This window comes from Astatotilapia calliptera, chromosome 2 (genome assembly GCF_964374335.1).
Source record: "Astatotilapia calliptera chromosome 2, fAstCal68.1, whole genome shotgun sequence".
NCBI classification, from domain to species: Eukaryota; Metazoa; Chordata; class Actinopteri; order Cichliformes; family Cichlidae; genus Astatotilapia; species Astatotilapia calliptera.
In genome coordinates, this window is record NC_137423.1 from 37,401,803 (window position 1) to 37,429,747 (window position 27,945).

Genomic DNA, 27,945 nt, shown 5'->3' on the forward strand with positions numbered 1-27,945 from the left:
AAATGTTCAATTAAATTATCTCTATGTGAGCACATTTGTGTGACGTCTTATTCAGCATGAATGATTTAGAAATTGTGTGTCTTGAAATGTAATTTTTTTTAATCGAGACTTTTTTATATTTAGAGAGATTGAGGTGTGTCAATTTCCTTTATTCATAATTAAAACAAATCACTTCAAGGATAATACTTCCTGTTTGAAAATCAATTGGCAAATCCATGTGCATCAGTGTGCATGGCATGGGTATCTTACACATCTGTAAAGGCCCAGATATGGTAATGACTGATGTTAGTTTTGTAACAGTACATACGGTGGCTGAAAAAGTATATTTCTCTGGAAAAATATCTGGCCTTTCTTACTTCAGCAAGGCAATGCCAAAGTCCAGGTCTAAACTGGTCTGCTTGCAATCCAGACCAATTACCTACTGGAAATGTTTGGCACAGTATAAAACATCAAAAACCACAGCACAGGCATCTCACAGCGCTGTTCGGCTGCCAAAATTGTCCTTTAACTTCCTAGGACCTGGCATCCACATATGGGGACATCACATTTTGAGTTTTCTAGACCACAATACTACATTTTGCTCTTTCAAATGAGCCACATGCTCAAAGGGGCACAATTGTTGTTAAGGTGTGTTATGGTTCTGTCAGTTGTTAAGAAAGTCTGCGAAGACGTTTTGGTTTTAAAAGCATTCAGATGGTAGTTAAAGGTGGAGGTGATAGAAACATGTCAGCAACACTTTCAAAACATGCAAATAATTTTGCCTTTGTTCTGCGATATTATTAATTAAAAGGTGAGTTATTTATAATTATATAAATTATATAATTTAAATTGCGTTGCATATTTTAATTTAAAAAAGTAACTATATGGAATACGTTACAATTTTGCAGGATTTTAGGGACCAAGAATTTGTCATGGTCCTGGGCCATGTGGGCCCAGTATTCTTAGTTTTCATGTATTTTTGTATTTTGTTCTTTATTTAGGCCATGCTTCCTGGGTTGATCTGTTACGTTGTTCCTCATGTGTTTTCCCTTCGTGACTCTTACCCCCTGTGTGCCCCTCTGTGTATTTATGAGCCCTCGTCTCTCTTTGTGCTTTATTCTATGTTTTCCCTAGCCCGTTATGTCTGCGTTCTTCCCGTGCTCTCTCTCCTCCTGTCTGAACCTCTGTGCCTGTACCCGTCAGCGTTATGTTCACCCCGCCCTGTCTCGTTATGGTTATCTGTGTCACCTGTGTTCCCCGTGTGTTCCCACTTTCCTCGTTAACCCTCTGTGTATTTCTGTCTGCGTCTTCCTCTGTTCGGCGTCGCGTTCTCCCTCATGTTGTGTGTAATTCTCCCCGTGGTTCGGTTCCTTGTACAGTTCATGCGTTAGTTTTCCCAGTTTTAGTTTATTCTGTATTGCTTCCCGTGGCCAGCAATAAAGCTGTGTTTTTTGAGTTTATCTCCGTGTCTGTGAACCTGCATCTTGGGTCCTTCCCCTGCCTGCCACACAACGTATCATGACAGAAGAACGCGACCACAACATGGACCCAGCAGTTCACAACCCCTCCGCGGACCGACAGTACGACGCGAGCATGCCGGACCCAGCGACACAAAGACTGGAGATTGTCCGGACAGTGGAGTCGCTGTGCGACAAGTGGCTGCACTGTTCCAGTGAGGAGGAACGGGAGGAGTTCGCCCGCCAGGTAGGGGTGTGCGTGTCTGTGTTCCCCTGGTTATGGGAGACGCTGCACCCCCTCGTCAGCGACCTTCTCGTCTCCGCTCTCCGACTCCGTCCGCAGCAGCGGCCCGGTGGGCGTGCACCTTCACCAGAGCCGTGCCATCGCGCCGTTGCCCCGCCGCCTCATGAGCCAGTGGCGGTCAGAGTCGGAACGGTGAGGCTCACCACGGACACACCATTGGCTCACACTTCATCAGCTTCCGCATCTTCGCCACCGCCTGCCTGCACGGAGATGCCCGAGGCTGTTGACTTCGGTGAGGAGGAGCGGCAGCAGGTGTTGCGAGCGTATCGGGAGGATGAGCTACGCTGGAAGCCCTGGCTTATCTCCGAGGAGGAGCTTCCGCCAGCCGCCCCGCCTCGGACCGGCCGCCCGTCCTCGCTGCCTCGATCGGACTACTCTTCTCCCGCTTCCTTTCTGGCGCGGATGTGGTCGGAAGACGAGGAGCCAGTCATCACAGAAAACCAAGTTCCATCCGCGTCCACTTCAAGACGGAAGCGGCGTTCACGTCGCCGTCGCTCATCGCTACGGCATGTCTCGCCCTCCACTGAACGACACGAGGAGGCTGTGGAGGTAATGGATGTCGACCTCGAGGAGCGGCAGAGCGCCGCATGCGCGCAACTGGAGGAGGAGCAACGGGGGAAGCCAGGGCTCGCTCCTCACTACGGTGAGATTTTCCGCGGGACACGCCTGGCCTTTGGGGGCCCCCGGAGTTGCCAGGAGCTCCCACCTGACGCTCCGCCAACACTCGCATCCTCAGCCTCTGCGTCACCGCAGGAGGCTCCACTTTCCGCGTTAACGGGGCCCACGGCCAAGAAAAAACGGCGTTCGCGTCGTCACCGCATCACCCGATGCTCGGAGGTGAGTGAACCTGTTCTGTCAAGCCAAGTTTCCTCTGAGCGGGCGGCATGTGAAGTAACTACAGACTTAGCCGGTGATATGGCTAGCAATGAGCTATTCACCAAGCCACAGGCTAGGGACAGTCCTTCTCAGCCGATTATGACTGCTTCACTCAATCCTGCAGGGACCACAAAATCTACACATAGACTGAAAGAGACTTCCACTGATTCTCAGGGTAATAGTGTGAGTAGTGGGGTGAAGGTGTTTCCTTTTGTGTCTTTTACCATGTCTGAGGTTCCATCCAAGTCTGAGCTATCTGTTTCTGAGCCTGACCTCAAGAACTGTGTTTTCTCAACTCCGGGGCCCTCTGAAGCCACAGTAAGCAAGGATATTGCAGAGTTGGCAAATCATGGATTAAAGTGTAACATGACTAGTGATCCTGTTTTCCCTGCTACTCTTGTGTTTAATGAACTGAAAACGGTGAACGCCGATCATAAACTCACTCTAACCTGTCAAGATGAAAACATAAATGCTGATCATGGTAACCTGGACTGTGTAACGTCACAATATGAATTCTGTCTTCCTGAAGGTCATACACAGGGTGATTCTGAACTGTTTTGCACCAGTACCTCCACTCAGGAGATGGAGGCTGAGATCAGGGTTAATGTGACACCGTTTTCTCCTGTCTCTGTGAACTCATCACTGGATAAGATTTTAGCCTCGAACAATGTTGTAACCACTCACTCTCAGCCTGAAGTGTCACCTGCTTCAGTTAATGGTTTACGTACCGTTTTGCCTGTATCTGTCTCTCCACTCAATATAGTCATCACTCTGACGCCACAGATCACTGCGGGTGCAGGTTCCAACAAACACATCCATCCAACACACCACAGTCATGCTACCACGGTGACATTGGTTAGGTCCATACCTGTGTGTTTACTGTTTTTTCAGGAGTTAGCTCCTGATGATCTAAGCCTTGTTTTTGTGGATCGAGTGGCAATTCTTGTTTTCCGTATGGTTGAACCAGCTCCTCTGAGCCGCACACTACCATCGGTTAAGTCCAACCAGCTTATGTTGGCCTCTCCTAGGATTACTGAGACTGGGCCAGTAACCTGCGAGCCACCTTGGACTGATGCAGACTCTGGGAACCTAATGATTGCTGGCTCTGAACTGGTGGTCCCTACCACTGTTCACTTCACGGTTTTTCATGCCAAGATGTTAAGCCCTATAGACTGTTTTCTACCTGTTTTCTCTCTCTCTGGGTTTGTGCCTCAGCAGCCTGTGTTTCCTCAGCTCCTAGTCCAGCCAGGGGCCTACATAACTGTTTGTCCTGCATCTGCTGTTGGACTCCCAGGTGTGCCTATCCGGCACCCTGCGGCGACACCATCGCTTCACGTCACGTTAGCTGGAGGGTCCGAGGGGCCCGTTCAGCCTCCTGTCTCCGCTGGAGGGTCCGAGGGGCCCGTTCAGCCTCCTGTCTCCGCTGGAGGGTCCGAGGGGCCCGTTCAGCCTCCTGTCTCCGCTGGAGGGTCCGAGGGGCCCGTTCAGCCTCCTGTCTCCGCTGGAGGGTCCGAGGGGCCCGTTCAGCTCCCTTCCACGTCGGCTGTACAGGCTGCTCCTCAGTCTTCTAGGAATGGCGTGAGCTTTCTCTCCGCCTCGGACTGCCTTCTGCTTCAGCTGTCTCTTCCAGCTGGAGGGCCCGAGGGGTCCGTTCAGCCTCCTGTCTCCGCTGGAGGGTCCGAGGGGCCCGTTCAGCCTCCTGTCTCCGCTGGAGGGCCCGGGGGGCCCGTCCGGCCACCTGTCTCCGCTGGAGGGCCCGAGGGGCCCGTCCGGCCACCTGTCTCCGCTGGAGGGTCCGAGGGGCCCGTCCGGCCACCTGTCTCCGCTGGAGGGTCCGAGGGGCCCGTTCAGCCTCAAGCCTCGTCAGCTGGAGGGCCCGAGGAGCCCATCCAGCCACCTTCTGCTACGCCTGGTCCAGCCTGTGCTTCGTCCGCTGCAGCCTCAGAGCCTTCGTCCGCTGCAGCCTCAGAGCCTTCGTCCGCTGCAGCAGCCTCCGAGCCTTCGTCCGCTGCAGCAGCCTCCGAGCCTTCGTCAGCTGCAGCAGCCTCCGAGCCTTCGTCAGCTGCAGCAGCCTCCGAGCCTTCGTCAGCTGCAGCAGCCTCCGAGCCTTCGTCAGCTGCAGCAGCCTCCGAGCCTTCGTCAGCTGCAGCAGCCTCCGAGCCTTCGTCAGCTGCAGCAGCCTCCGAGCCTTCGTCAGCTGCAGCAGCCTCCGAGCCTTCGTCAGCTGCAGCAGCCTCCGAGCCTTCGTCAGCTGCAGCAGCCTCCGAGCCTTCGTCAGCTGCAGCAGCCTCCGAGCCTTCGTCAGCTGCAGCAGCCTCCGAGCCTTCGTCAGCTGCAGCAGCCTCCGAGCCTTCAGCCTCGTCTGTCGCGGCTTCGGCCTGTGCTTCGTCTGGTCCTGTGCCCACCGGGCCATGGCCAGCACGCCTGACACTGGAGAGCCGCCGCTGCCTTCCGCGCGGCCGGCCTCCTGAACTGCTCCGTCGTCTCCTTCGCCGCCGCCGCTGCCTTCCGCGCGGCCGGCCTCCTGAACTGCTCCGTCTCCTTCGCCGCCGCCGCTGCCTTCCGCACGGCCGGCCTCCGGACCAGCTCTGCCACCTGTGCCACCCGCCTGGTCGGCCCCCCGACCGTGTGACCCGTGAACTCTTGTGCCTGTGGGCTCTGGGTCGGCCCCCTGAACTTTATTTTGACTACAGTCATGTGCTCCTGTGTTTTCTGTTGTTTGTTTTGTTTCCCGTTCTGGTCCCTCCGTCCTGGTCCCCCGCCTCCCGCCCTGGGTGGGTTGTTTTCTGTTTTTGTTTCTCGGGTTTGGGCTGTCAGGAGCCAGCCCTTTAGGGGGGGGTGGTGTCATGGTCCTGGGCCATGTGGGCCCAGTATTCTTAGTTTTCATGTATTTTTGTATTTTGTTCTTTATTTAGGCCATGCTTCCTGGGTTGATCTGTTACGTTGTTCCTCATGTGTTTTCCCTTCGTGACTCTTACCCCCTGTGTGCCCCTCTGTGTATTTATGAGCCCTCGTCTCTCTTTGTGCTTTATTCTATGTTTTCCCTAGCCCGTTATGTCTGCGTTCTTCCCGTGCTCTCTCTCCTCCTGTCTGAACCTCTGTGCCTGTACCCGTCAGCGTTATGTTCACCCCGCCCTGTCTCGTTATGGTTATCTGTGTCACCTGTGTTCCCCGTGTGTTCCCACTTTCCTCGTTAACCCTCTGTGTATTTCTGTCTGCGTCTTCCTCTGTTCGGCGTCGCGTTCTCCCTCATGTTGTGTGTAATTCTCCCCGTGGTTCGGTTCCTTGTACAGTTCATGCGTTAGTTTTCCCAGTTTTAGTTTATTCTGTATTGCTTCCCGTGGCCAGCAATAAAGCTGTGTTTTTTGAGTTTATCTCCGTGTCTGTGAACCTGCATCTTGGGTCCTTCCCCTGCCTGCCACACAACGTATCATGACAGAATTTCTTCCTTCCTTACATTTGACTTTGTTTGTTGGCAAGAGCCAAAGTAGTTATTCTCAGTCTGAACAAACAATTGATATGAATGAAACATTACCATTCTGAGTTTCTGATTATTATTGTTTTTCAATTACATGCATTGTTTCTTGAAAGCTGTTCATTAAAAAACGAAACAATTTGCTATCTTTCTATTTCGTAGCTTTATACATAATTCTTTCTGTTTTGTTATTTCTTTTTTCCTTCTCATCTCTCATTTTTGTTTTCATGCAGCTCGCATTAACTTCTGTTTGGAATTTTTTTTTAAATTTCTTACCAATAAAGTGTAGGCTTCAGGCTAAAAGGATTGTGAAAGAAATCTTGTAAGCTTTGAGATATATTTGGAAGCCATTTGTCATTTACCCATGCACTCACTTAACCACGTGAAAAAAAACCTGTTCACTATCAGTAATGCGCACTTCAGAAAGCACTAATGATATCCAGGAGGTGCACTCCCACATCAGTATGACCACCTGCGTGTGATTTTGCTGTGCAGTACATGTATGATACATATCCTTCATGTACTAGCGTGCATGTTTATCTGCTCCTCTTAGAGACTTCCTGCTGTTTATTTTCAGACACAAGAGTGAGGGAGCCATAATTGCCAGACCTTAAAAGCGCTGGCCTTTTCTGAATCAAATAACATGTGACTTTGAAGAGAGCATTTTCATGTCTTCAAAGGGAAGTCAGTGAGGGGGAGAGAGAGGCAAGGGGAGGATGGAGGAGGCGGGGGAAACAGAGAAAGGATAGATAAATATCCCTGACGTGCGCGTACATTTCGGTAGCTGCTACATCTCGACAGACACCTACTTAGATGGAGGACGGGATCTTTGCAGGTCAATGTGGAGGCCTTTTGACTGATTATTCCCAGAAGTCATTAAATTTGTTTTGTATTTAAATCATGAGGACACATCACTTGAGCCTTAAAAAGTTTGGGAATGCCCTCCCTCATTTCTAAGAAAGGTTTAAAGATGTTAAAATGCAAGCATGAGCAGGGCTTCTGGGAATTGATTTAACTTCCTTTTCTTCTATTTTTAAGATTCAGAATGCGTCTTACAAGTTGAGTCTTGGACATTTTCCTTACCTGCTCTGTTGTTATGGTACAATTCCCATATAGCTCAAAAGCAATGGCTTTGTTGGTCTTTTTTTATCCTATTGTTTTTCCTCTCTAAAGATTTTTGGTGGCAGCAACTGAATATTTTCTCTGTTATGCATCTCTGAGGGATTTTTTTGACTGACAGCACACTGTAGCAGGTTTTTCTCATGATCATTATTCTTTTCACTTTGTCTTTTACCGTGGCAGTTAAAACTCTGATCTGGCCCTTTCAGGTTTCTTCTTTTGTGACATAAGAGGTTTTCTTTGTCTGCTTCAATTTTGTCTTCATTATCGACTGTTTGTCACACCCCTCTTATGGATGCTTAAGTCACATTCTGACATATTGCATAATATCCCAGTGAATAAAGTGAGGACCTGTTTGAGCTGCCTGTTTATTCTGTAATCATCTTAAAATTTCACCTGAGAAATGTAATTTACATTGAACAAGTTTAAGATTTGGAGCACACAGTAAAGCTAACATGATTCAGTCTTTAAAAAAAAAAAAAAAAGAATAAGCCATGCTTCCCACTTCAACACTGCTTCTGAAGTTTAGCCTGATTAATAAGGAAACAACAAGAAGTTTTTCCAATTTCTTTTTCTAGCAGAGGCCTTTGTAGTCATTGCAGTAGTAATTACCAGTTTGCCTATCATTGTTCATCAAATTTCTTCTCTTACTGAGCTTTGGCAAATTTAATAGGTATAGTAAAACCATTTTTTATTGCTCTTGTGCAAGATTTGATTAGTATTTGATGCACCATATGCTGGGAGTTTGGTTTTGAAAGATGAGCTGATGGAATCCTTTATTGGTTGCAAATAAAACCAGTTTGGCCTGTCTATCATCCTTATATCAGTAAAATGAAAAGGAAGAGTCCACCTGGAGGGTTCAAGTCAAGTCAAGCAAACTAAATAAAGATTGTAAATAGGGCTGTGTGTGTACTTGCCTATCGGTGTCTAATGCAGTGATTGATAGGTATAGGTATACCACATTCAGGTAATATGACATCCATGTTTTTTTTCCCCCATGGACCCTGTCAATCACAGCCCTCGTGATTTTGGTGTGCTGTTCAGACACACACTAATTTCTGCAAACATTCAATCACAGCTTGAGAGCTGGCATGGCAGGTCAGCAGCTCACATCTCTGCTCATCCAAAGGGAGCTGGAGGACAACAGGGGAAAGGACAGCAAGCAACAAAGCAGGAAGTTGCTGGAGTTATGGTTGTGTCAGTGTACCTGTGAACCATATACAGAACCTCAGTGCTTGAAAACAAACAAACTATGTCTTACCCATGCTAAAAAGTAGAAAAATAAATGTGATGGACATACATGTAGAAAATATTGATCTAATATTGAAATAACCCATATTGTAAATACAGGGAGTGCAGAATTATTAGGCAAGTTGTATATTTGAGGAATAATGTTATTATTGAACAACAACCATGTTCTCAATGAACCCAAAAAACTCATTAATATCAAAGCTGAATGTTTTTGGAAGTAGTTTTTAGTTTGAGCTATTTTAGGGGGATATCTGTGTGTGCAGGTGACTATTACTGTGCATAATTATTAGGCAACTTAACAAAAAACAAATATATACCCATTTCAATGATTTATTTTTACCAGTGAAACCAATATAACATCTCCACATTCACAAATATACATTTCTGACATTCAAAAACAAAACAAAAACAAATCAGCGACCAATATAGCCACCTTTCTTTGCAAGGACACTCAAAAGCCTGCCATCCATGGATTCTGTCAGTGTTTTGATCTGTTCACCATCAACATTGCGTGCAGCAGCAACCACAGCCTCCCAGACACTGTTCAGAGAGGTGTACTGTTTTCCCTCCTTGTAAATCTCACATTTGATGATGGACCACACGTTCTCAATGGGGTTCAGATCAGGTGAACAAGGAGGCCATGTCATTAGTTTTTCTTCTTTTATACCCTTTCTTGCAGCCACGCTGTGGAGTACTTGGACGCGTGTGATGGAGCATTGTCCTGCATGAAAATCATGTTTTTCTTGAAGGATGCAGACTTCTTCCTGTACCACTGCTTGAAGAAGGTGTCTTCCAGAAACTGGCAGTAGGACTGGGAGTTGAGCTTGACTCCATCCTCAACCCGAAAAGGCCCCACAAGCTCATCTTTGATGATACCAGCCCAAACCAGTACTCCACCTCCACCTTGCTGGCGTCTGAGTGGGACTGGAGCTCTCTGCCCTTTACCAATCCAGCCACGGGCCCATCCATCTGGCCCATCAAGACTCACTCTCATTTCATCAGTCCATAAAACCTTAGAAAAACCAGTCTTGAGATGTTTCTTGGCCCAGTCTTGACGTTTCAGCTTGTGTGTCTTGTTCAGTGGTGGTCGTCTTTCAGCCTTTCTTACCTTGGCCATGTCTCTGAGTATTGCACACCTTGTGCTTTTGGGCACTCCAGTGATGTTGCAGCTCTGAAATATGGCCAAACTGGTGGCAAGTGGCATCTTGGCAGCTGCACGCTTGACTTTTCTCAGTTCATGGGCAGTTATTTTGCGCCTTGGTTTTTCCACACGCTTCTTGCGACCCTGTTGACTATTTTGAATGAAACGCTTGATTGTTCGATGATCACGCTTCAGAAGCTTTGCAATTTTGAGACTGCTGCATCCCTCTGCAAGATATCTCACTATTTTTGACTTTTCTGAGCCTGTCAAGTCCTTCTTTTGACCCATTTTGCCAAAGGAAAGGACGTTGCCTAATAATTATGCACACCTGATATAGGGTGTTGATGTCATTAGACCACACCCCTTCTCATTACAGAGATGCACATCACCTAATATGCTTAATTGGTAGTAGGCTTTCGAGCCTATACAGCTTGGAGTAAGACAACATGCATGAAGAGGATGATGTGGACAAAATACTCATTTGCCTAATAATTCTGCACTCCCTGTGCTTTAGTTGCTCAATATTACATGGATGTCTTAGCAAAATATATAAAATTTCCAGTCAATCATCAAGCATACATGTTCTCTTTTAAGTGGCAGGTACTTTCAAATGCAACATTTCAAACATCTCATCAGATATCAGCAAACACAAAAACACCGTTTGCCATTTTCAGTCTAATCACGTAAAACACTTTTATATGATTACATAATAAAGTCTCTAAACTGTGTTGTTAAAACTCATCTGCACAATGGTGAAGTGCATTTTACATATAACTTTTCTTGTTCGACTTCACAGGTACATAATTTGTCATAAAAAAGAAAAACTTTTTCCAGTTTTGTCTTCCAACTCCGTTGCTGATATCAAATCTCCTTTAACATGATACCCAATCCATATGTTCTGTTTCACTCATCAGTATATTGTGTTAAATAAGCTAAAGTCCAGCCTCCATCTTAAACTTTTGTACCTTAACCATTTACACTGCATTAGCTAATTATAAAGTTCCTTCATTAAGACCTCATCAGTGGCATTTTAGAGAACTTGTAGTCAGTTGTTTGCTCTCTCATCTCATATTTCATTTTTCTGTCAGCTTGAAAATGAAGATTAGCAGCTTTAAGTTTACTTTTCTCATCTCTAGTCTCTTACTTCTCCAAGTTTAATGCTGCTCAAGTGCAGAGCAGGTTATCAGTCTTACTGCAGAACTATTTGCATGCAGTCTTGTTATCCAGTGTGTTCAACAGAACTGAATTACAGAGACATAAACATGCTGAGCCAGAGGCATCCTGGAAAACTGGAAAACTTCATACATGCTGGAAAAAAGAACCCAAACAAAATAAGAAAGTCCCGAAACACAGATGTTTACTTGTTTTTGAATTTACTTCATATTTATTTCCTCTGTATTTAAAATAAAGGCAGTTCTTCCTGTGCCACGTTGACAGGTTAAGTCAATAACAGGTGGTGTTTCAGCAGACTCGAGTTTTTAATCGCAGTTCAAAGTTGACACAAAAACCTTATTCAGACGCTGCCTGCCTTTGTGGTGTAACTCATCAGAGACTGAGAATGAATGCTGTGTATCACAATAACCTGAGTGTTTACATTGCCTCCAGTTGTTTTTACTTTATATAAGATAATGATGACGTACAAGGAAAATTAAAATTGAATTCTGTAAGCCAGTCAGGCTTTTATGTTACAAAGCAATCGCTTTATTTTTGATTTAGATTTTTTGTTGTTTGTTTTGTCTGTTTGTGTTTTTAGTAATATTCATAGACAACGAGTCACCTGTTCATTCTTACATGCGTATTTTATATGGACTGTATGGACCGTGTGTTGCGAAACCAAGTGTGGCTATACGAGCCTCTGGCTGGCTGCAGATGAATAATATAAAACTCACTGGTTTATAAACTGTAAATTCACTTTGAGTGACAGAAACATTTATAAGGACTACCTCTCTTCCAGGCTACATGGTGCATAATGTAGCAGACTTGGAAGTTGTTTTGATCAACAGACCAATCAGTGTTTTCTTGTGTTTGATTATTCATAAGTAAACACTCTGCTCCTGTCTGTCGATGGTGCTGCCTGGGTAATGGATGCTTTTATTAAGGCTGATTAGATTAATCGTAGGGGATGAAGACACATTTTCTAGGAGCAGACCCTCAAGGATGGAGGAAGAGAGGCTCAATCAATCATGTCCATCTCAAACCTCATAATGCACCACTGATCGTTTGAAGTGAAGAGCTAGGAGAGATTTAAATAGATATAAGAGGCCCAGGGTTTTCTCCGTATCTTCATAATCGATCTCTGCCTCCATCTATTTCTCTTTATTGCTCACACAGTAATACATGAAACGCATTTCGCTCCCTCACAACTCAAAACAAAACAGGCTTTTGCATTCTATACCTAAGCAATTTGCGTCTGATATAAACATAGATATTTACAGGATGTTTACAACTGAATATATGTTGCCTTTGGATTTCAGCAAGCTTTCCATTGAAGCCTAATGATTTGTCTTCACATGTTAGCCGTTTGAGTCTCATTCTCTTAAGAAAAAAAGGAAGACAACAAACAAAAATAGAAAAAGGGATTTTTTTTAGCAACATAACTGTCCAGGAACTAGAAGTTACATCAAATATTTTAGTTTCATTTCAGTACAAGTACGTCCTCATTTTTTTAAAACTTAATTTACCTGCTCTATAAAGTTATCCAGTTTTCCTCTTCTCAAGTTGGACAGAATGGTGGATATGCTAATGTTGCTTATACATATATTAAGCTGTTAGTTCATCGGCCACAAATCTGATTCTATTACACTCTATGCTAGTTATCAAACGTCTCCCATGAAGGACCCTAATTTTACTTTGTATTGATTTTAGATGTTCTTACATGGAGTGCAATAATGCTGACATAATTAGATGATTCGTCAACTCATTGATCGATGGATAATTAAGTGCCAACAACTTTGATAAGAGTTAATCAGTTGATCATTTACTATAGCAGTAAACATGTCAAACAGTTGTTGTTTCCACACTGTTTAATATATATATATATATATATATGTATATATATATATATATGTATATATATATATATATATATATATATATATATATATATATATATATATATATATATATATATATATATATATACAAATGAACCAGCTGCTAGTTAACGAGAGACACCCGGAATGGCTAACTGAAGGCCGGACGGTCCTGATCCCCAAGGACCCCAAGAAGGGACCGGTCCCCTCCAACTACCGACCAATAACCTGCCTCAGTACTACATGGAAGCTCCTGTCAGGTATCATATCGGCTAAGATGAACAGGCACATGGGTCAATACATGAGCGGGACACAGAAAGGAATTGGCAAGAATACCAGAGGCGCAAAACACCAGCTACTGGTAGACAGAACAGTCAGCCGAGACTGCAAGACCAGACTGACCAACCTGTGCACTGCCTGGATTGATTACAAGAAGGCCTATGACTCAATGCCCCACAGCTGGATACTGGAATGCCTAGAATTGTACAAGATCAATGGGACCCTAAGAGCCTTCATCAGGAACTCAATGGGGATGTGGCGTACAACACTAGAGGCCAACTCCAAGCCCATAGCACAAGTCACCATCAAGTGCGGGATCTACCAAGGAGATGCTCTGTCCCCACTGCTGTTCTGCATAGGCCTGAACCCCCTCAGTGAGATCATTAACAAGACTGGCTACGGATACCGACTACAGAACGGAGCAGTTGTCAGCCACCTCCTGTACATGGATGACATCAAGCTGTATGCCAAGAGTGAACGAGACATCGATTCACTGATCCACACTACCAGGCTATACAGCAATGACATTGGAATGTCGTTCGGACTGGAGAAGTGTAGTCGGATGGTAACAAAGAGAGGGAAGGTAGTCAGAACTGAGGGGATTGAACTACCAGAAGGCAACATTGCAGACATAGAGGACAGTTACAAGTACTTGGGGATCCCGCAGGCGAATGGGAACCATGAAGAGGCCGCTAGAAAAGCTGCAACCACCAAGTACCTGCAGAGGGTCAGGCAAGTCCTGAGGAGTCAGCTGAATGGTAAGAACAAGATCCGGGGCATCAACACGTACGCCCTGCCCGTGATCAGGTACCATGCTGGGGTAATAGGCTGGCCAAAGGAGGAGATAGAAGCCACTGACATAAAGACAAGAAAGCTCCTTACCATGCATGGAGGGTTTCACCCCAAGTCCAGCACCCTGAGACTGTACGCTAAGCGGAAGGAAGGGGGCCGGGGACTGGTGAGTGTCAGCACCACAGTCCAGGATGAGACAACGAACATCCAAGAATACATTGGGAAGATGGCCCCAACTGACCGAGTGCTCAGTGAATACCTCAGGCAGCAGAAACCCAAGAAAGAGGAGGGAGACGAGGAACCATCATGGAAGGACAGGCCCCTGCACGGTGTGTACCACCGGCAGATAGAGGAGGTGGCTGATATCCAGAAATCCTACCAGTGGCTGGACAAAGCTGGACTGAAAGACAGCACAGAGGCACTAATCATGGCAGCACAAGAACAAGCTCTGAGCACAAGATCCATAGAGGCTGGGGTCTATCACACCAGGCAAGACCCCAGGTGCAGGCTGTGTAAAGATGCCCCAGAGACAATCCAGCACATAACAGCAGGGTGCAAGATGCTAGCAGGCAAGGCATACATGGAACGCCATAACCAAGTGGCCGGCATAGTGTACAGGAACATCTGTGCCGAGTATAACCTGGAAGTCCCGAGGTCAAAATGGGAGATGCCCCCAAGGGTGGTGGAGAATGACCGAGCTAAGATCCTGTGGGACTTCCAGATACAGACGGACAAAATGGTGGTGGCTAACCAACCGGACATAGTGGTGGTAGACAAACAGAAGAAGACGGCCGTAGTGATCGATGTAGCGGTTCCCAATGACAGCAATATCAGGAAGAAGGAACACGAGAAGCTGGAGAAATACCAAGGGCTCAGAGAAGAGCTCGAGAGGATGTGGAGGGTGAAGGTAACGGTGGTCCCCGTGGTAATCGGAGCACTAGGTGCGGTGACTCCCAAGCTAGGCGAGTGGCTCCAGCAGATCCCGGGAACAACATCGGAGATCTCTGTCCAGAAGAGCGCAGTCCTGGGAACAGCTAAGATACTGCGCAGGACCCTCAAGCTCCCAGGCCTCTGGTAGAGGACCCGAGCTTGAAGGATAAACCGCCCGCAGGGGCGTGCTGGGTGTTTTTTTTATGTATGTATGTATGTATGTATGTATGTATGTGTGTGTGTGTGTGTGTATTATCTCTCTTCTTTCTAGATGTGTGCTGGTATTTGTCTCAAAACTCTACCAATGTTTATTTGAAACCACTTTTGCAAATTATCTGTCACAGACTTTCCCTGTTTTATTGCTTCATGTTATTCCAGTCAACTTTATCTCAGCTATGAGACCACAGAGCCAGGTGTGGGGTTTATGTGTAAGCTACTATTAAACACAACAAAATAAAAATGTTTAGCAGCCATGTGTCTCATTGCATTTGGACCTTTGACCGAATCCCACATAGTTAATCCAATATAAGCTTGTGAAATACTTATGGTTTATGCTGTTATGCTGAAACCACTTTTTGCTTCTGTTCAGTGCAACTACAGAGCTACATGCATAGAACATTCATAGACAGCAATGCATTTCTTTTAAATTTTCTAAGCAAATCCCTGTCTTCCTGCTCTCGCTTTCATAGTTAGCTTTTCTTGTACTTTTGAAGAGTGACAGGGAGAAGTGAAGATATAAAACATCAATACTGGAGCATTTGTGCATCTGGGACAACCAGGGCTATATCATGTTGTGATACGTATTATCTAGTTAAACTGTTGACATTTTAGACAGTGACATTTTTTTTATTTTTTTGTTACTTTAGCAGTTTACCAATTGTTTCATCAACCACTGAGAACTTCCTAATATTTTTATGTAGTCTTCTGTTTTCAGGGGCTGTAAAATATTTGTATAATCAACTCAAAAGCCGTTTCATAAACATGTAGTCTTTGTTATTTCTTCAGAAATAAAAATGTAGCATCCTGAGTATAGAACGCCAGGACTGCCATAATCAATTAATTAAATACACCATTGAATAATTAATTAAATGTGGCAATAATATTTACGACACATGTAATTAATTAATTATTGACATATTTAATTAATTAATGACAGATTTAAATAATTATTGACAGTTTTAATTAAGTATTTAATGATTTATTTATTTAATTCATTTTGGCACTTTTGTCCCCTTCATCTCTCTTCTTGAAATAATTTTATCTGTCAGCCTCACCCATCAAACTAAGTGGGCGGGGTTAACGCTGCCCATGCAGCTTCTCTAACATTTGATTGGTTTCCGTGCAAAATAAGTCAAGACAGGTCCATCCTAGATAATCGATTGCTTGTGTGGACTTGGGGCAGCCAGGTATCCCAGAATAGTGATGTGCGATACCACTGATTTTCTTTCCGATCTGATACCAAGTAAAATTCAGGGTGGTATCGACGATACTGATCCGATACCGATACTTTGTACAAAAACGTATTTTATTTATTGTATCTTTTATTGTATCTCAAATTATAGCGTCATAATCATTACAGGACATCAGATTACTTGTTCTTATCACTTAATAATGCAGAGTTCATCATATAGAAATAAAAAACCTGAAGTTGTGGCTGTTTGAGCACACTGCCTGCCTGCAGCACTAAAGGACTCCGTGAGAGACGTCTGTCTCGCCCTAGCAGCACCTGTCCATGTCCACTCCTCCTCTTCAGTTCACCTCAACATACGCTCGTCATATTCTGAGATATGATTTACTCTGAGGTGTTTGACAAGGTTAGTGGTGTTGCCACAACACCTCACTTTCTTGCCACATGTATTGCAAACCACGTCTCAGCTGTTTGTGGATGTAAAATACGTGCACACATGACTCCAATTATGCTCAGCCATTGTTGTGAGTGCGCACGCCAAGGGGCTGCCACAGTTATACAGCCGTATTTCGCACATGACTATAAACGGCGGAAGAGGAAGTAATTCCTTCCAATGTAGACAATCCGAATGTTATAGTTTTTCCACTGTGTTCTTGTTAATGATAAACTACAAATTTACCCTAAATTACTAAAATATCGATATTTTAATGTGAGAATCGATTCTAGAACATAAATGACTGGTATCGGAGGAATCGATATTTCAGGATCGAGCCGCACGTCCCTATCCCAGAATGAATTCTAAATCACAGGCAGCAATGGTGGTTTTGTTTTTTTAGTTTGTTTGTTAGTTTTTAGGGGGGGAAGGGGTGGGGGTTACGTTAACCGGTTTGTTTACATATTCCACTCTCCATGTTCCACATGTTGCATTCGCAGATTCTCATTTTCACTGAATCGTCTCTTTCCGCCTGGTCTTGTGTCTCTGTGCTTCTGTAACATAAAGAACGAGCTGACATGTTTCTAACGACACCAGCGATCAGCTCAACAGGCCCTCAGTTTACCTGCATGCATCCTCCTCCTCACCTGCCAGCTGTTTAACACCTGCTGCTAATTCAAGAAACACGCCTAGTTACCTGGTGATAGTCACAGTTCAATGAATGATGCTCATAGTGAGTAAAAAGTAAACTGAGTGCATTTTTTGGACAGATTCACTTTTAATGTGAATGTATAATATAATACAGATGCATAAAAACATCCCTAAACAGAATTAATTAAAACTATAAAAAGGGAGGCAACTTTGCCTGTGGTAGAATGTATACCAAAAGTTGGCCGACCTATTACTGGCTGAGGTTTCAGTAGAGTTGTGGCTGAACCACATAAAAATATATCATTAATTTTAATCTCCCCGATCAATGATAATGTTATGTTGGAATGTTCCCATATGGAAAAGAAATAGTAAAAACTTATATGATTTACTCATGAAAGTGGCCACTTTCTCATTACTTTCATATATTGTTTTAGTAAGTATCCAAAACATAAGAGTTTCATCATATAATTTTTCAAGGGATCTTATATCTGTTTTCACTTTTGTATGCTTTTCATACAAGTTTTGCACAAGACAGATACAAACTTTATAAGATTTATATATATCTTTTCCATATGGGTTTTTAAAGAGGGTCAAAAATGTTTCAACCCAGTTTGTTTTGCAGATTCTGTACAGCAGCTTTAATATAGAGAGGACACAACTTCCAGATTGTGAGTAAAATTAGTTTTTTTCTCTTTGTCAGTTTAACAGTTTGTGTTGTGCCTGTCACTGCTCCCTGTCTGTTTGCTTACCTGGTTCTTCCTGACCTTGTACTTTCTCCTCACGTTCCCTCTTTCCTCTCTCCTTCTTTGGACTGACAATCATACACAAATAGATTGTATTCAATTAGATGAAAAATTACATTAATATGAAAAAAATACTATTAAGATCACTAACAAAAAGTCCTCTCAGTGTACTTTCAACCAAAAGGCAAATAACCAAACCACATAAAAGATATAAATACTGAAACACTGATCCAACATGATTCTTGATTTTACACTTTTACCTGAATGTGGCTCCTTTTTTTGGAAAAAACTTCCTTATATCCATTATGAACCTGGCTGTCTCTGTACAAACACACACACACACACACACACACACACACACACACACACACACACACACACACACACACACACACACACACATACACACACACACACACACACACACAACAGGAGTTATAAGGTTAATGGGCATCCAGTCAGTTGGCTAGTAAGTATCCATTTCAAACAGGACAGTGGTAACAACAGCAGGCTGCGGACAATTTTAAGTTTTAGATTTTTTTAAACAAGCTGTATACATTTCAATGGGAGCAACAGGACGGTGCTGATTTTACTGCAGAGCAGGACGGATTGTAGGGCAGTAAACATCGTCAGAAAACACGTTTTCAACACTGCAGGTTACCTGGTGTAATGTTTTTCAGCTAAAAAGAAACATGGCCTGACTCCTACCAACTATATAAAGAGTAACTGAAGGTTAAATGCAGCTAATATGTCCTGTTTTAAGCCAGGCACTCACACCTCCGCTCTGCTGCGTCTCAGCCACCATCGCTCTGGCAGAAAGGGCGCTAGAGCCAGAGCAGGGGAGAGCTGGAACAAACCATTTTGGGAGGGGGGTATCTATACTTTTGTTGTTAAAATGTTACGTCTCAACCAAGTACTGTATGCTTTTTATATTTTTAGTAGTGTGTCACATAAACAGCAAATATTGTCAAAAAAGTGAGAAATCTTCGGGGGTGCTTTGATTTTAGCCCAAAAATGGGCTAAAATCGCCCCTGCTTTGTACAGTTAAAGCTAGCAGTTACTACATGACGAAACACCAACGTTATCTCTTTTCTGTGTTTATACACAGGTCACGCTGATTACTGAACAAAAACCCAAAGATCAGCAGTTAATCGAATTTATTTGGCGACTGAAACATGTAGGACACATAAGAACATCAGGAAATAAAACCCCGATACATATAACCTCAGTAAAAGAAGTCAGTGTCAGCGGGCGTTATTACAGCTGTGTACCGGGCCCTTCGCTTTGTCGGTGGTAATAACAGCTCCATTGCTTTGCCGTGAGACTAAGCTGTATCATTGCCCAAATCCATATGGACCTGACTGTAAATGAAAAGAGAGTTTAAGGAATATTCCTCATTTTGGTTTTATGGAAGAAAGCCACTCAAATCCCTTTGAGTATGCAGAGGTAAGGTATGACCATTTGCACCTACTGCTTTATCCGGGTGTTAAATAATAAATGCACATACTACTGCTGCTGGCTAAGACACTGAAAAGCGAACGTCTGTGGATTCAGTGCAGTTGGCTATGGGGTTCAGACCAATTTAAAAGAAAGTACTGTATAGCTGCGGGTACATTTGCTTTAAAGTGGAAATGAACGTGTATGATCAGAGACACTAAAATCAAAAGAAAGGTACTGCAGGAAATTCCTTGAGGCAAACCACAAATTGACTTATTAGACACACAAAAAAAATAGTTCAGGAAGAATACTTTGAATATGTCACAGATTCTCTGCACTTACTTTACCAGTACAATATTATTTACTAATATTTGATGTGAATAGTAGACATAACAGATGAATGTGCTCCCAGTATCAACAAACACAAGCAATTATGCACACAAGCATCATGAGATGCCATTTTACAATTTGTGACACAGCAGGACACGACAAGAAGGTTTCTTTGCTTAATTGAATCTGCAGTATAATTTGAGACTACAGGCACGCTTGTTTTGTTTATTTCGGTTCAGTCACCAGGGTTGTCTGCAGTTAGGTCAGGTTCATAAATGAGGAGGTTACCGAGTGACTTTGACAGTCTTCACCCTTAAATGCGGCACTATAATTAACGCTTTTCATAGAGTATTTCCCCAAATTTAAGTAGTGGCTTTGCCGAAACCCAATCTTAACTGATAAAAATGTTGAATCTGTAAGCAAGGGACAAGATTTCTGATTTCCATTTGTAGTCTGAGTAGTATAGCCCAGTCACATTTGATCAGTGTTTGCTCGCATGCAGTTAAACAGTCAGTGTGAAGAGCAAATGAGTGAATGCATTAGTTGAATTGCAATCTTGACACCACTTACTATTGTCTCATGACAATTCGTCTTTTGATGAACTTTTTAAAAATCATCTGCATTCATAAACCATAACCAGGGCAGGGAAAAGATTTAAGCCTTGATATCTGCCACCTACACCAGAAGTCCAGAAATACCATCTGCCAGAGGCAAAGTCATTAGGCCATAACTGAGGTTTTTCCAAACATGCATGAACTTAACCAGAAACACCTTTAGAGTGCTTAATCTGCCACAATTTGTTTGAATGGAAATGGGGTGGCAGCATTACTGGTCAATATTCTGGGGGAAAATCTAGGCTGCAGGCATCCCCAAGACTTACACCAAAACCCTTATTAATGAACCCTACTCTGCCTTAATAATAAAGCATAAGTCAAAGAAATGCCAGGCTTCTAACCAAAACAACAACAACAAAACAACACCTACTAACTGCTCCTATGTGCCCAAAACTTACAGTGTACCATTTACAAAGGTTGGGATGCAGAAAGGGGAGTGGTGGATGGAGTATAGAATATAGAAAGGTTGATGTAATCCAGTGGTTCAATCCAGAGGATGGATAGCATTGTGGTGCGTGGTTCACTGTCACGTCACAACAAGAAGGTTCTGGATGTGAGTCCACCGCCTGGCTTGGGCCTTTCTGTATGGGGTTTGCATGTTTTCCCCATGTCTGTATGGTTCCTCTCCAGCTATTGGATGTTCCTACACATTCAAAAGACATGCATAGGGCCAAGATAACTGGTGACTCTAATTTGGCCATAGGTGTGAGTGTGAATGTGAGCGTGAGCGACTGTCTGTCTCTCTTCCCCAGCTGTCATATGCCTCTCGCCCTGACAGCTGGGATAAACTCCTGACCAACTGTGACCTTAAATCGGATAAGCGGAAGAAAATGGATGGATGAATGATCCAGTTTTTTTTAACAGCATATTAGGAGTGTATATTTATAATGATGGATATCGACACAAAAAGTTCACAACTGAACTGAACAACGAAAATAAGAACTCTCATAACCACTGACACATTCTTGTGGGTGTGTACATTATGCATAACTTGTCAATAACCTAATTTACATAAGCAGTTAAGAATGGAAGGAGACACAACTTGTATATTTTTCATTTTAAATGTTTTCCCAAATGAGAGTTTAATCCGCTGAACTTTTTCTGGTTTTCATGAGCTCTCTGCAAGCAGAAGCCTGAAAGCACTGCCTGCGTTTAGGTTCCCTAGAAACTGTGTTTTGTAGAGAGGCATAATCCAAATATATTGCAATGACTTCATCAGACCTCAGGTCACAGCTCTAGTATATAGAATCTATCGTTCATGACTCAAAAATAATTGAGTGGAACAGCATGGTGCCATATGTTGAATTGACTTTTGGACAAATCACATTCAACCAATGGCCACCAGCTGTGATGGATCACATGAGAGTCGCTCCAGACGTCTCTCACTGATAATATTTTGACTCATTATCAGCAGCTATCAGACTTTGCCTTAACCTTGACCGTGTTATTACAGTCCACTCTTGAATCACAATCTTAAAAGTGCACGAGAGCTTTCAACTGTGACTCTTCTAATGAGACGCACAGCTTCACAGAGTGAAGGTGTCTCTTTGGCTAAATTGGTTCTACACATTACTGAGGCTGAGTGTTGTTTCTGACAGATGATGTGAACACGATGTAAGCATGATGAAATGAAACGCAAATATCCAAAAGATAAACTAACGGCCAACAGATAGATTTATTTATTTATTTATTTGTACTGATTTTGGTTGGTTTAATATCACCAGTTGATTTTGTTGCCTGATTCGTTTCATTTGTTTTAGTGCAGGAGATATACACTGTGCATATGTCCATAAAAAATGAAATGTTTCTCAAAATTACCTTTAATAGAATAAGTTTTTTTCCTTAGTTACTTACAGAGAGGAATTTAGGAAACTACTGCAGGACAAAGTTTGTGAGTTTTAAGTTATCTTTCTGCATAAACATGACCTGAAATATCATCAGATTTTCTAAAGTCCTGAAACCGGATAACCAAGGTAAACAAAACAAAATAATTAGATGTCATTTTTTTTATTGAGGGAAGTTATATACAAATAAATTTCTATGTGTAGAAAAACCTTTGCTTTCAGTAATGTGATTCCCTAGTCCAGCAGTAGTGCCAAGAAGACATTTATTGTTTCATCTAGCATCGTCTTATAGAAATTTTAGGTCATTTTCATAGAACAACTTTAACTTTTACCTGGTAGAAAATATTATGATGCTTCTGGTGACATTTAATATGGCCTGTATTTATATAGCACTTTACTAGTCCCTAAGGACCCCAAAGCGCTTTACATATCCAATCATCCACCCATCCACACACACATTCACACACTGGTGATGGCAGCTACATTGTAGCCACAGCCACCCTGGGGCGCACTGACAGAGGCGAGGCTGCCGGACACTGGCACCACCGGGGGTTCACAGACATTTCACCATAGCTTTATGCTGTTCCCCGGTATAACAAAGTAAACTAATGTGGTAGTCGCTTACTAATTATTAAAAAAAATAAAAACACATTGTTCACTGGAGATTGTCATTTAACAGTCAAGCAAGCTACTGTATGTGTTACTGCCTATGAGCTATGCGTTTGCATTTATTGCCTTCATTCATAATTCAGGTGACAAATGGTGTAAACCACGTTTGTATTTTTACCTAATGAATAACTGACTCTTTTCTTTGTAAATCAAACTAACAGCCCCCACAAATGCACCACACTCTGACTAACACTGAGCTGGCACACAATCTGATAAAAAGACGTAAGAAAGTGGAGAGTGGGCTGATTGCAGAGGAAAGATAACAGCATCACTGGGTGAGAAATAGTAGTCAGGAAACTATCACTGGGCACTTGCCCAACTAGGTCAACTTTATAGCTACTTTTTTTTTCTGTGCAAATCAGAATTTTAATACCAGCAGGACCTTGGAGAGTTTATTGTTAAATCCTTCATTAGCTTTCATATAGACTCTCACCACCCTTTGTGCTGTAAATCTGCTTGGAAATGATCATGGATGTGTTGTAAACCGTTATGTTTTATTATTCCTCTCCACCCACTATATTATTTCTTTTAGTGTATCACCCGTTCAGGACAGCTAATTGAGTTGTAAGTAGTCAACAGGCCTGTGAAGCTCCTGTGGGAACATTAACATAGCAACACCACAACAATGAATGTGTTATCAGGCTTTGCCATGGTAACATAAAGACAACTTTTAATGAGTGCGTCTATGCTGGGAAGCTGTTGTTGTGTTAATGGAATTTTTAAAGGAATATTAATTAGTAGAGTGAAAGGAAATGTAAAGTGGTTGTTTTTAAATGACAAGCAAGCTGGAAGGATGATTTCCTCTTTGTCAAAGCCTATTTCCAAAGTGCAGAGGCACACAGCCTTGCTGAACCTGTGGCAACGGTTGAAATGGCATAGTCGTACTGATGATTAGCTGTCATATTTAAAGCTATATGGGAATTAGCTGATGTTTTTGGAAATATAGTTCCACCTTAAGGAAACACTTAAAACTTCTAGGTGTTCTCTGCGTTCCTGTTGGTTTAAATGCAAATGCAAACACTTGCCCACACACACAAATACTTAACAAGCATTAGCAAAAGCAAAAAAAATGTTTTTAAGCTCTTAATCTCAGTGCTGTACACTGGGTTATATTACCATGTAAGGTAGGTTGTATGAGGAAAGAAGCGGCTCAGCCAGCAGTGGCTGCTGCTCAGTAGGTCCGCCCGTGAGAGCTCAACCAGCAAAAGATGTAAAAGTATTTAGAGGTGTGAAATGAACCCTAGATTGTGAGAATGAGCCACCAGTGGATATAAGATATGTGCCTGTTGACTTTTCTGCAGGGTTTTTTTTCTCTATGGGGATCTGAATATGTTTGCTTTTCTATGCAAGACTTAAGAGTTGGCAGAGAACCATGAGCCTAAGGTTCTGTTTGGCAGCTGATATGTGCATTTCTTGTGGCAGGCTGGAGAATTTTGTGTTTATACTCCAGAAATGATGTCTGGATTTGTACTTTGCTTTCAGGTAATATTATTTGTATTCTACTTCATGAGAATGTGTATTATCTGTCAGGCTGATTTTTGGCCAATGGCTGTATTTATCAAACTTGAAAGAATTACAATAGGGAAAGTTGTAAAGAGCCAGCTTAGGAGAAAAAGTATAAGCAAAAATTAGTGTGTGAAAAATCACTTCTCTATGAAGGAATGTAGGCATAAACTTTAAGTTTAATTAATAGACATAGTTATAATTAGATTAAAAGAATTACATGGCAGTTTTGCCATTGTTCATTATGTTAGAAATCTTATATAAAAAGCTGAAGTCAAGATTTTTTAAAATCGCGTTGAGCAATAGTTCTCCTGGCTTTCCAAAGGTTGGCTGCTTCTTATTTTATTTTTTAGTCCAGTCCTTGTACTTGTAACCATTTTCAGAGGACTGTATGTTTGTTAAGCTACTTAACACTGACTCGTGAATCTTTCAAGCATAAAATTACAGCAAAATCAAGCAGATTGTCACGGCTGTGACGGTATAAGGACCCAAACGCGGGCACTGACGTAGATATGGAGAGTGAGCTTTATTTAGTGAGGTGAACAGGATACAGGAGGAACGGAGAATGACATACAGAGAAACCAAGAGAAACATAAACTGAGAAAACTAACAAAACTGACTTAAAAACCTACATACAGCAGAAACACGGTGAGACAACAAAGACAGACCAGCAACAAGCAGGAGAAAACACAGGGCTTATATACTCACGGGGGCAATCAGGGAATGGGATACAGGAGGGCACCACAGCTGGGTGGTGACGAGCAGTGTTGGGAAGGTTACTTTTAAAATGTATTCCATTACAGATTACAGAATACATTTTGGGGCATGTATTCTGTAATCTGTAATCTGTAAGGTATTCCGTTACGTTACTCAATGACAGTAACATATTCTGAATACTTTGGATTACTTAATATATTATCATGCTTTTTACAACTACATGAATGTACTATTGCTGTGTGATTTATTACTATTACTGAAGGTCCGCGGCTCCGAACTGTAGTAAAGGGACCTCTGACTAATACGGCGGGGTCCCTGTCGGCTCGTAGCCAAAAAATAGCTTTACTTTGTTGTGTGGGTCAAGTTTGCTAGCGAGAGACAGAGAGAGGCGTTGAAAGGCTGCTCCAACGGAACTTATTGTTTCTGAGGAAAACACGAACACAGTGTACAGTCGAGTCTTAATAGTGTACTTACTCTTCTTGGCTGCGGTGGTTATTATTATATTTACATGCTTCCAGCTCCCGTTTCTGCTCAGTGACAACTCTGCTTTTCCACTCTCCTTTTTCTCCCTCCTCGCGCTCACAGACACATAGGTCGTGTCCAAATTCATGGGCTGCATCCTCCTGAGGACCCGGCCTTCGCGGTCTACATGGGCCGGGTCCTCAGAAGGTCGGGTAGACCGGAAGTAAACGGCCGTGAAATTGGACGGTCTAGCCTTCTGATTAGTGTCACCACTGTCTCGGTGGAGTTTAATAAACTCGGCTGTCTGCTTCTTGCTATCTAAAATATAACAGGACGCTGGCGTAAACTCTCGACCGTCTCACACGTCTGTTTAATCAGTTTTCTGTTTGACGTTTAGTCAGCTGTGTGAAAACCAAGGAGGAACCCACCCGGGGGATTAATAAAGTTTTATTTTATCTAATCTAATAACTTTAATCTCAGCCAAACAGATTGACTCACGAACAAACAAAACACTGAAAAAAAGCCCAACAATAACATTTTTGGGTTGTCTAAGTGACTTATATATTACGTTTAACCCGAGCAGCGAAACTCCGCGGTGATCTGAAAATGATGTGCCGGGAGTTGTGCCGTTCTCGGCCGCATCAGTAATCCTCGAGCTCCCGGCTAGCTGTCGAGCTGGTGGGTAGCAGACGTCTCCGAAAACGTCGAAGCACTTTTGCAAATATGGGATATCTTGATAAACCAAGCAGATATTTGATGTTTACACAACTACTTTCTCGCCTGAAAATATGTTAAAAGTTTATTTTGTGACCCAGAAAGAATAGTATGAGTAATTTTAAAACTTAGTAGCGGCCGCCATTGTTGGAAACTGGAGTTTGGCTGGGCCGCGCTATGAATTCTGGGATATGGTAGGCCACGAAAGACGCACCCGACCCATCCTTCAAATTCGGGGAAAAGGAGGACGCATTTGTCGGCTGCATTTGGAGGAGTCTACGAATTTGGAATTTTCTGTCAAACAAAACCCAAACAGTCCTGACCCGCCACAATATGAAACAGGAAGTACCGCCGTGTAATCCATTTATTTCAACAAAGTAACTGTATTCTGAATACCACCTTTTTAAACGGTAACTGTAACGGAATACAGGTACTCATATTTTGTATTTTAAATACGTAACGGCGGTACATGTATCCCGTTACTCCCCAACACTGCTGACGAGACAGGGGAAACGTAAAGTGAACACACTGACATAAGACAAGAACCTTCAAAGTAAAACAGGAAATACAACAGGTATGCAAAGTGTAACCCAGTAGAGAAAACTACCTTTTGTTATTTTTTTCTTGTTTTCGTTTTGATTGTATAAATGTATTTTCATTATTTTATTTTGAAAAGAAACATTTATTTTGAAAAAAGGAAGTGTGATCCTCTAGCAAACTTTATTTTCTGTTGCTGGATCACAAGGGATAAATGCCTTTTTCATTGGTTGAAGGTGGTTTTAGCCCCGTCTTCCGAAACACCAGACCATCATTTCACATGAGCTAGATCTTTTCGCACGTGGAAATAGATGAGACAGGTCACGGATAGCTCGTGCGGAATTTTCTAACATTTTGGTGAGTTTAGCCCATGGGTTTGAAAAGTTAATGTGTTAGTCTGTTGCTAAAAGTTGTTTCTTCTGTTCATACCGATTCGCGAGTGGTAATTTGCTGTTTAAAAACGGTTGAAATGCTGTTGTGGTAGGATTTGTTTAGCATACTTGAAGGATGACTGGAAAAATGTATTATCTTGCTGGTTATACCTATTAATCATAATTTCATGGTTAAAAAGAGAACAAGAAATTCATTTGTTGTTTACATGGTTAAAATAATTTCATGTATAACGAGAGATATATTCAAAGCATGCATGTAATGTATTACTGTGGTAATGTGAAAGAAATGTGAAAAGAGATAAAGAACTAAAGCTATAGCTGTGATACAAGAGAAGAAACGGAGCTGGCTGTGTACAATAATGTTAATATTGTTGTGCAGGCTAGGTTTTTTTCCCTTGTCCGTGTGGAAGGAACTAAGATTTTGGATTCCAATGGATTCTCTCCGGATGGAGATGGCGAGCCTGAGCCCAGACTGAACTTTGCAGAGGAACTTACTCTTCTTCCTCGATGGAGACTTCCAAGTGGTAACACACAAACCACAAACGAAAGAGAACAAGAACTAGACTAAGAATTTTTGACTTGACAAATGACCAAAGACAAAAAGACAATTGAATATTGAGCTCAAACGACTATTTTTGGGGTTATTTTTGTTTTGCCGGCTTATTCTTATTATTGTTATGGTTATTATCACTACTACTGTCAATGTGGAATTTGTGTCTTGTTTATTTCATTTTTGTGCAAAATAATAACTGTTGCTGCTCAAATTCCTGTCTCCAGCCATTTCATTCTGCATTCGCCTCGCTTTCTATTGTAGCCCTGCCGAACCTAGCAACTGGTCCGTAGTTTGGCTGTCCTA

The 27,945-nt window shown here is 42.8% G+C and overlaps 2 long non-coding RNA genes across 2 annotated transcripts in view; both read left to right on the top strand.

Annotated features, from left to right (window-relative positions):
* Positions 1–27,945, top strand: part of LOC145420539 (uncharacterized) — a 90,765-nt gene that overhangs the window by 55,293 nt on the left and 7,527 nt on the right. The window lies entirely within an intron of this gene.
* On the top strand, positions 26,927–27,853 carry LOC113029642 (uncharacterized). The gene is made up of 2 exons (XR_003273454.2): positions 26,927–27,054; positions 27,469–27,853. It is a non-coding gene; the product is annotated as an uncharacterized LOC113029642 (long non-coding RNA).